The 7,797-nt window shown below is 41.9% G+C and overlaps 1 long non-coding RNA gene across 1 annotated transcript in view; it reads right to left on the bottom strand.

Annotated features, from left to right (window-relative positions):
- Window positions 1-7,471: 7,471 nt before the first annotated feature.
- The window catches only part of LOC107573245 (uncharacterized), an 8,655-nt gene continuing 8,329 nt past the window's right edge, over window positions 7,472-7,797 (bottom strand). Inside the window, exon 3 of the long non-coding RNA XR_001607474.1 lies at window positions 7,472-7,627. This is a non-coding gene — a long non-coding RNA (uncharacterized lncRNA). The remainder of the gene's footprint in view (window positions 7,628-7,797) is intronic.

The raw sequence follows: 7,797 nt of genomic DNA, 5'->3' as shown, positions 1-7,797 counted from the left end.
TTCGAATTGTGAGCAGCAAACAGAGACAATCCGTTGTGAATATAAGGGATTTAATAAATGAAACTACATCTAACATATAACTAAGCAAAACACTTCTATATACACAGAATGAAACAAAGTAAGGAAAAGAGAGAGAATAGAAAAAGAATGGCAGTATTTCACATCACTTAACCACAACCTTTGAAAATCATCAAAGAATCCAAAAATCACCTTAAAAAGGGGCTGAAACTTAAACACGCATCTAAATAATTTTAAGCGGTTACTAGCAAAGATTATTTCGGGCTAATCGCTTTTGAGGGTTCTTATTCTGTGTAGACTGGCCAATACCATACATGAATTTTGAGCAGGAGAAGTTTCCTTTGTTCCCTTCATGGCTCATTTGAATGTTTTATGGCCGGTCTGGAATTTCTGTAGTTTTAACCCAAAATATAGTACAAATCGTATGATGCTTTTCACAATCACATACTGTACATCATTGTTTGAGGAATGAAAAGCTGATCATTTTGATACCAAGAGCAATACATCTAGAAAATCTTAAAGCAGAGATACACTCATATACCTGAATATAAGCATTGAGAGTCTAACTAATACAAATAAAAAGTTGTAACTAGGCTAATACAATAGGGAAACATACAAACAACACATGCATATACCAGATATAATTGTAACTGATTAATTATAGTCTAAATAAAGAAATGTCTTTATGTGTGTGTGTTTGTGTGTGTGTTAGTTTGCTTGGTCGGTCAGGCCCATTGCCTGGCCATTTACAGCTCTTTGGACAGTGTTTGAAGTCAGATGGGGGAGATGATAGTGGTGGGCTGGTTAGAATCTCCTTGATGGCGTGGAACCATTTGGCAATTTTAAACCCCCATACAACGTAAAGTCTCTGACAAGAACTGTAATTTATATGCAAATGTCAAAAGGCTAAAAGGGTCTCTTAAGCCATAAAAACCCAAAGATCATGCATGATTCTACGCAGACGCTACACAGATTATTTGAAAACAAATTTACAGTGATAAACAAGAAAATAGTGAATCAGTAATGCAAACAAAATTTGATTCTGCTGTAAAGCAGCTCTAAAAAGGCAATAGTAAACAGCCATCACTCAGTTGAAATCTGTTCATTGTTGATTCAGTTCGGTTCAATAGCTGTGTAAAGTTCATACATTTTTTTGGAATGGGTTTCATTTATCTATAAAGCATCTCTAGAGAAGTGATTTCATCATCCGGCTCAGTTCAGTTCTCATCCAATAGTGTCCATGCAGTCAAGTCAATAATATTGCCAAATATCATGTTTCCCCAGCTAAGCAAGCCAAAAGGTGACAGTGTCAAGGAACCCAAACTCTATTGGTGACAGAAATGAAGAAAAATAACCATGGCAGAAACCAGGCCAGTTTTCCTCTGGCCAGACGAATCAACAGGATATGGCTTAATTCCAGGCTGCATCATAGTTCAGAGTTGTGGACTGGGTAACACTTTATAATAACTTTCATTAATAAATCATTAATGAACATTATAATGCTTAACAGATCATTGGTTAATTTTTATTCAGATATCTACAGTAGAAACATGAGACAATTGTCACGCCACGGTACAGAAAACACACCGTGTAAACAGGGGTCTGGGTCCAAATGCAGGTTTATTAGACTGCAGGGGAAAAACAAAGTAAAAAAAGAAAACAAACAGAGCTAAGACTCTGACACACAGGCTTGAAACCGAAAACGGACTCAAACACAATACGGCCACTTCTGGCTTGCATCAGTCCATGTAACACACTTAATAATCCGCCAAGAGGGGCGTGGGGAAGGCGTATAAATAGCCCTCAGGATGGGCAACAGCTGTGTGTGTGTGAGTGTGTGCACAGGTGTGTGGCGTCAAGGTAACGGAGTCCGGGAGGATGGGAAGTGGCGACCTCTGGTGGTGAGAGGGAGAACACCAGACCCAGACACCTGACAACAATGTGCTTGTTAATGTTTACTAATAAACTAATAATCTTATTAAACATTGCCTAATGATTAAAAGATCATTATTTCACATAAATTTAAATGTTTACAAATGTCATTAACCCTCTGGGGTCCAAGGGTGTTTTGGGACCTTGGAGAAGTTTTGACATGCCTTGAAATTTGCTTTTTTCAGTTGCTTATAAACATTTTAATGGCTACAGTTTAATAGCACTGTAATCAGCACAAACTGGGCTACAATAATATGTGAGCATCATGTACGTACGTGATTGTGTTTTTGAGAAAACGTTTATGCGTGCTTAGTGAAAAACTAAAATTTTAAAGTCACTGAAATAAGGCCATAAAACTCATACAGAACATTTGTTCACAAGACTTTTGAGAACTAGATCTTGAAGTCTAGAGTTTTTGCTTCAAAATTATGTGAAAATCATTTTGTTTACTTGCTCACAGAAAACAATATATTTATTTAAATTTTCGAAGACACTTTTTGTGTAGAAAAGGTTAATGCGAGGAAGAGTGAATGTTCATGCAATACTATGATTCACATCTGAGAAGACAAAGGCCTGCATAATGAGCCTTTCAGCCAGGTGTGTGACTGAGAGGGAATTGCTACAAGAAAGAATATGAGGAAAAAAGAAATGTATATATTTTTAGTTTGTAGTTTATTTAGAATATATATAACTATCACATAAAATAACTCGAGATTAACTTGCGAGTGCAGTTAAACAGTTTATTAGGAACAAACATGTCCAGGTGTGAGGGGAGAGGGACACAGACGATCTTATGTACTATACTTGAATTTACACATGTAGTGGCACAACCAATACATTCATGGCAAATCTATGCAAAAACAGACATTCAAGGTAAAAAAAAAGTACAAACAAGAACAGTCCCATATAAAAAAGGGGGTGTAAGGTTTGTAAAAGCCAACTCTTACACCAAATACACAGTCACACATCTCTGTGCCACTCTTGAAAGCAGTTCCTGTTCAACTGAAGACAGAGGTGAACATTGCATGCCTGGCATTTCCATGGTGTTTTTTGTTTCTTACCATGCACTGCTTTGCAATGCACAGAGCACTTGCGACCAGCAGTGGCATTATTCCTGGCATCTGAGGTCAGGTCAGTTCCTGGAACTGGCACATGGTCACTGGTCCATTTTTGTGCTACATTCTGTGAGACACCATAAAGCTCTGTGATAAGTTGTTCCACATACTCTATATGGGACAAGTTACCATATAGTTCTTTATGCACAATGAAAGCATTGGTGGCAGCAATGTCCAATGAGTGTAGAAAGATCTTTCTGTACCACTTCATTGTTTTGTGCTGTGCAGTGCAGTACTGTATCAGCTTATCAGACAGGTCAACGCCCCCCATGTGCTGGTTGTATGCAGTCACAGGTGCAGGACATGGAAATATCTTTGTCCTCCATGTACCTTGTGATTTCACTCTCCTCTGCACAGTGTTTCCTGTACAAGCAGGACGGATGGTAGAACAGACAGATACCTCTCGTGTGTCCATCCACTTCCCAAATGCAAGAGGTCCATCCCGAACCCACCTGATGGATCCCCTAGCAGACTTTTTAGTGAGTGAATTATCTGCAATCCCGAGGGCAGTCCTTCCTGTTGTCTCTGTAAGTCCCACATGCACCAAACTTCATGGTATGCAAGTCTTTTAGGAGCTTTGGACTTGTGTAGAAATTGTCTATGTACACATGGTACCCAGAGCCTAAAACTTTACAGTCCAAAAGAGATGTCACAGCATCATATGATAGTCCTTGGCCTGTGGGATAGTTGTTCTTTCCTGTGTACACAGAAAAGTCCATGGTGTATCCATTTGAGGAATCAGCTAGAACAAACAACTTGAAGCCCCACTTAGTTGGCTTGGCTTTCATGTACTGTGTCATTCCTGTGTTTGCTTTGCATGCCACCATTCTCTCATCCACAGCTAGATTTCTTTTTGGATGATAAATAGCTTTGCAAGCATGGCGGATAGTGTCCATAAGAGGTTTAACCCTGAACAGACTATCATGTTCAGATGTGCCCCTCTTTCTGTCATTCTCTTTGTCTGCATCTGGGTGACTCATGTGCACATTCCATGAAATTGTCCAGTATCTATCTCTTGGCATAACTGTAGCTGGAAAAGGTACTGTGAAAATATTGCTCTGTTGCCAGTAGTCCCTGATGGAGGGCAACTTTACCATGGCCATGTAAAATATGATCCCAATGTAGCGGTACAGCTCACTGATGCTGACATCTCTCCATTTATATTTGTGTCCCTTTGCAGTTGCCTTAGCAGCCTGAACATTGGTGTTCAGGTACAGAGTTGACACAGCACTCTCTGAAAAAAAAACGTTTGAATAGACTCATTGGCGAATGTGAGTCAGCAGAGCTCAGTTGTGGTCCAGGTTCCCGTGCAGGTAGGAATCGCAGAGTCTTTGGAACAGTGTCATCATCAGTCTGTGGTTTCCATGACATGGTGGACTGCCTGCACCTTGTCTTTTGTTTGCCTTTGCTCTCTTTGGAACAGGTGGCTGATCATTTTCCCTGTGCTGCCAATTATATAAAAAAAATTTTTTAAAACAAAACATGAGCATGCTGATAACACAATAAAATAAACTATTGTATTTTGTTTTTCATCATCATCATCATCAATCACTAATGACCATGCATAAAGACACAAGTTTCAGTAATATCATACAAGTACATATACTTTTTGTATTATGATGATAGAAACAAAATTACATCTGTAAAATATTAAGTCTGTGCACTTACTCCTGCTAATGACACAAATAAATTATCATTATCAATCATTATGTAACAGATCGGCCAGGCTCCACCACCACCCAATCACAATGATCCCTCTCACCTGAGTTCTGAACACCTGCACCTGTCACTAATCAAGCACCTCATCAACCAGGCTGCATAAAAGCACACACCTCATTGTCCGGTCTCGTATACATGTAGAGGACTCAATGACTTTGCTACTGCTTCCATTTGAATACTTCCTATATTACTTGCCTCCTGTGTTCCTCCTAGTGTCTCCTCGTCTCCAAGTGTCTCCTGTTCCTCCTAGTTCCCGGCTCACTGAGGTGTGTGTGCTTCTCCTGTGTGCATTCCAGCTCCTGTAAAGACAAAGACTCTGATTATTCCCCTCGTCATATCCTTTGAACTGTTCTACGAACTATTCACTCACCATATCATCATCTGGATCCTACACACATACTCTGTGAACTAATAAAACTGTTTGTAAATACTAACCTGTTGCGTCAGACCTCTTCCGTTACAGAAGAGCGGACCAACACCGACGGCACCGATGAGTCACCCCGATCCTTTCTAGGAGCTCGTAGACTCACTACGAAGAGTTCTATGTAATCCACCGGCACCGCCGCCATCACCATCCATCACCTCCTCCAGCCCAATCAGCATTTCTTTGCCTACCATCATCGCTAGCCCCATGGCCCGACCGTCGCCCTACTCTAGCTCGGCGGAGGAGTGCAACGGATTCCTACTCCAGTGTAATCTCACATTTGAAATGCAACCGCAATCATATCCCACTGACACCTCAAAAATTGCCTTTATTATCTCCCTGCTAACAGGACCTGCGTTGCAATGGGCGGAAACGATCTGGGCTCAGGCCAGCCCCGTCATTCACAATCTGCAGAACTTCATGGTGCATTTTCACGAGGTGTTTGGAAGGACAGACGGAGATACCGCTGTGGGAGAACAACTCTATCATTTGCAACAGGGTACCATGTCAATTGCCGAATACGCTCTGAAGTTCAGAACTCTCGCAGCAGGAACTGGATGGAATGAGAGCTCGCTGCTGACTACCTACAGACAGGGGCTGGAGCCCCAGCTTCGGCTATAGCTCGCTGCATATGATGATTCATTTAGATTGGAAAGATTCATTCAGCTATCTATCCGATGCTCAATCCTCATGCAGTCCTGTCTAGACGCAACACCAGTCTCCGCCACAACCTCTTCCTCCACCGACCAGAGCCCTGTTACCCGCCAGAGCCAGCACCAGCACCAGAACCCATGATTGTGGAGAGGCAACGGTTATCTTCCGCTGAGCGGCAGAGAAGGCTGACCAGGGGTCTCTGTTTATACTGTGGGGCTCAAGGGCATATGATCTTGTCATGCCCCCTTCGCCCTCCACATCCTGTGGTGAGTGTGATTCAGCCTGATATCATTAAGATGGAGCACCTCACTACCTGTGTAATGCTTACTGCCTCTGTCTCCATTTCAGTATCGGCCCTTATCGACTCCGGGTCAGCAGGAAACTTCATCTCCCGGAACCTCTGCCGCCAGCTCAAGTTACAAGCTACCACCACTGAAACAGTTTACCAAGTCCAGTCAATAACTGGAAAACCACTCTCGTAGACATGTACGATATCGCGTGGGACCCATCACTCTTCGTCTGGGGCTACTTCATTCTGAAGACATTCATCTTCTGGTTCTGGAGGGGTCTACTGCTGACATCATCTTAGAGTGCCCGTGATTGGTAAAGCACAATCCCATTCTGTCATGGAAGACGGGAGAAGTCCTGAAGTGGGGAAAGGATTGCTTCACAGATACTTCCCCGTGACTCCATCACCATCTAAGAAACTCACAGACGTCCTTCCAGTGAATTCAACCTCCATCGAGAGTGCCATCGAGAAGCAATCCATAGACATTCCAGCCTGCTATGCTCCCTTCAACGACGCATTTTGCCCGAAACAAGCCTCCCGCTTACCACCACATCGGCCATGGGACTGGGCCATAGATCTCATTCCGGGTGAGCCAGTGCCTCTGGGAAAAATCTATTAATCAAGGAGGCGCTGGGTCAAGGTTACATCCGTCAATCTAACTCCCCTGCTGCATCGAGCTTCTTCTTCGTGGCCAAGAAGGACAGAGGCTTGAGGCCCTGTATAGATTACCGAGCATTAAATAACATGACCAAGTTCCGATATCCTCTTCCCCTTGTAAGGAATCAGCTCATGGGAAATATGAATAATTAATCATAACTAGTTATAATTAATTATGAATATTTTAGATCTGCCACACATAAACGTGTCTCACACACACACACATACATATATATATATATATATATATATATATATATATATACACACAGTTTGTATAGGAAAGGGTTCAAGCTTAACCCTTTGAAGAGAAATAAGAATATGACGTTATTGAACCATTTGCATATTCAGCAGATTTACACCTGAGGGAAACATCAGATTCTTAGTTCAAACACACCTTTGTAAAAAGGTGCAAATGATACCTAATGTATCAATTAATAAGACTAAGTTTGAATACTTGCATGTCTCGTCTGTCTGAAAGAAAGGTTTGATGCAATCTGAAGGCTCACGTGGATCTTAGGGTTAGGTTTTGAAAATTAGGGTTAGGTATATAGATAAAAACGAGTTTCACCCTCATTAATTCGACCCTCATTAGCATATGCGATCTGATTGGCCAAAGCTTACCTGGCCGTATCTGGTGAAGCGGGGGTGCATATGCGATCTGATTGGCCAAAGCTTACCTGGCCGTATCTGGAGAAGCGGAGGTCCGATCTGCACATAACTGGTATCGTTGGATTCAGGATGCTGTGGTCTTTCAGGTAGCGTGGATGTATGGAGGAAAGGGTTTTGCTTTCAAATCCAATGTGACCGTACAACAGTCTAAAAAGTGACAAAGTCAGTCAGTCATCGGAAAAAATACATCCAAATGAAATAACCTGGGAAATCAATTGTCTTTTTAGCAAGAAGGTATTACACGCCTGTATAAAAACAGTCTTCCAGCCAGTTTGTGTGTGCGAGTGCGTGTGTGTGAGTGTGCACAGGTGTGTGTG

This window comes from Sinocyclocheilus grahami, unplaced genomic scaffold, assembly GCF_001515645.1.
Source record: "Sinocyclocheilus grahami isolate Dianchi unplaced genomic scaffold, SAMN03320097.WGS_v1.1 scaffold1902.1, whole genome shotgun sequence".
Lineage (NCBI taxonomy): Eukaryota > Metazoa > Chordata > Actinopteri > Cypriniformes > Cyprinidae > Sinocyclocheilus > Sinocyclocheilus grahami.
The sequence above is the reverse complement of the archived record's forward strand: the minus strand, read 5'-3'. Positions and strand labels throughout refer to the sequence as shown.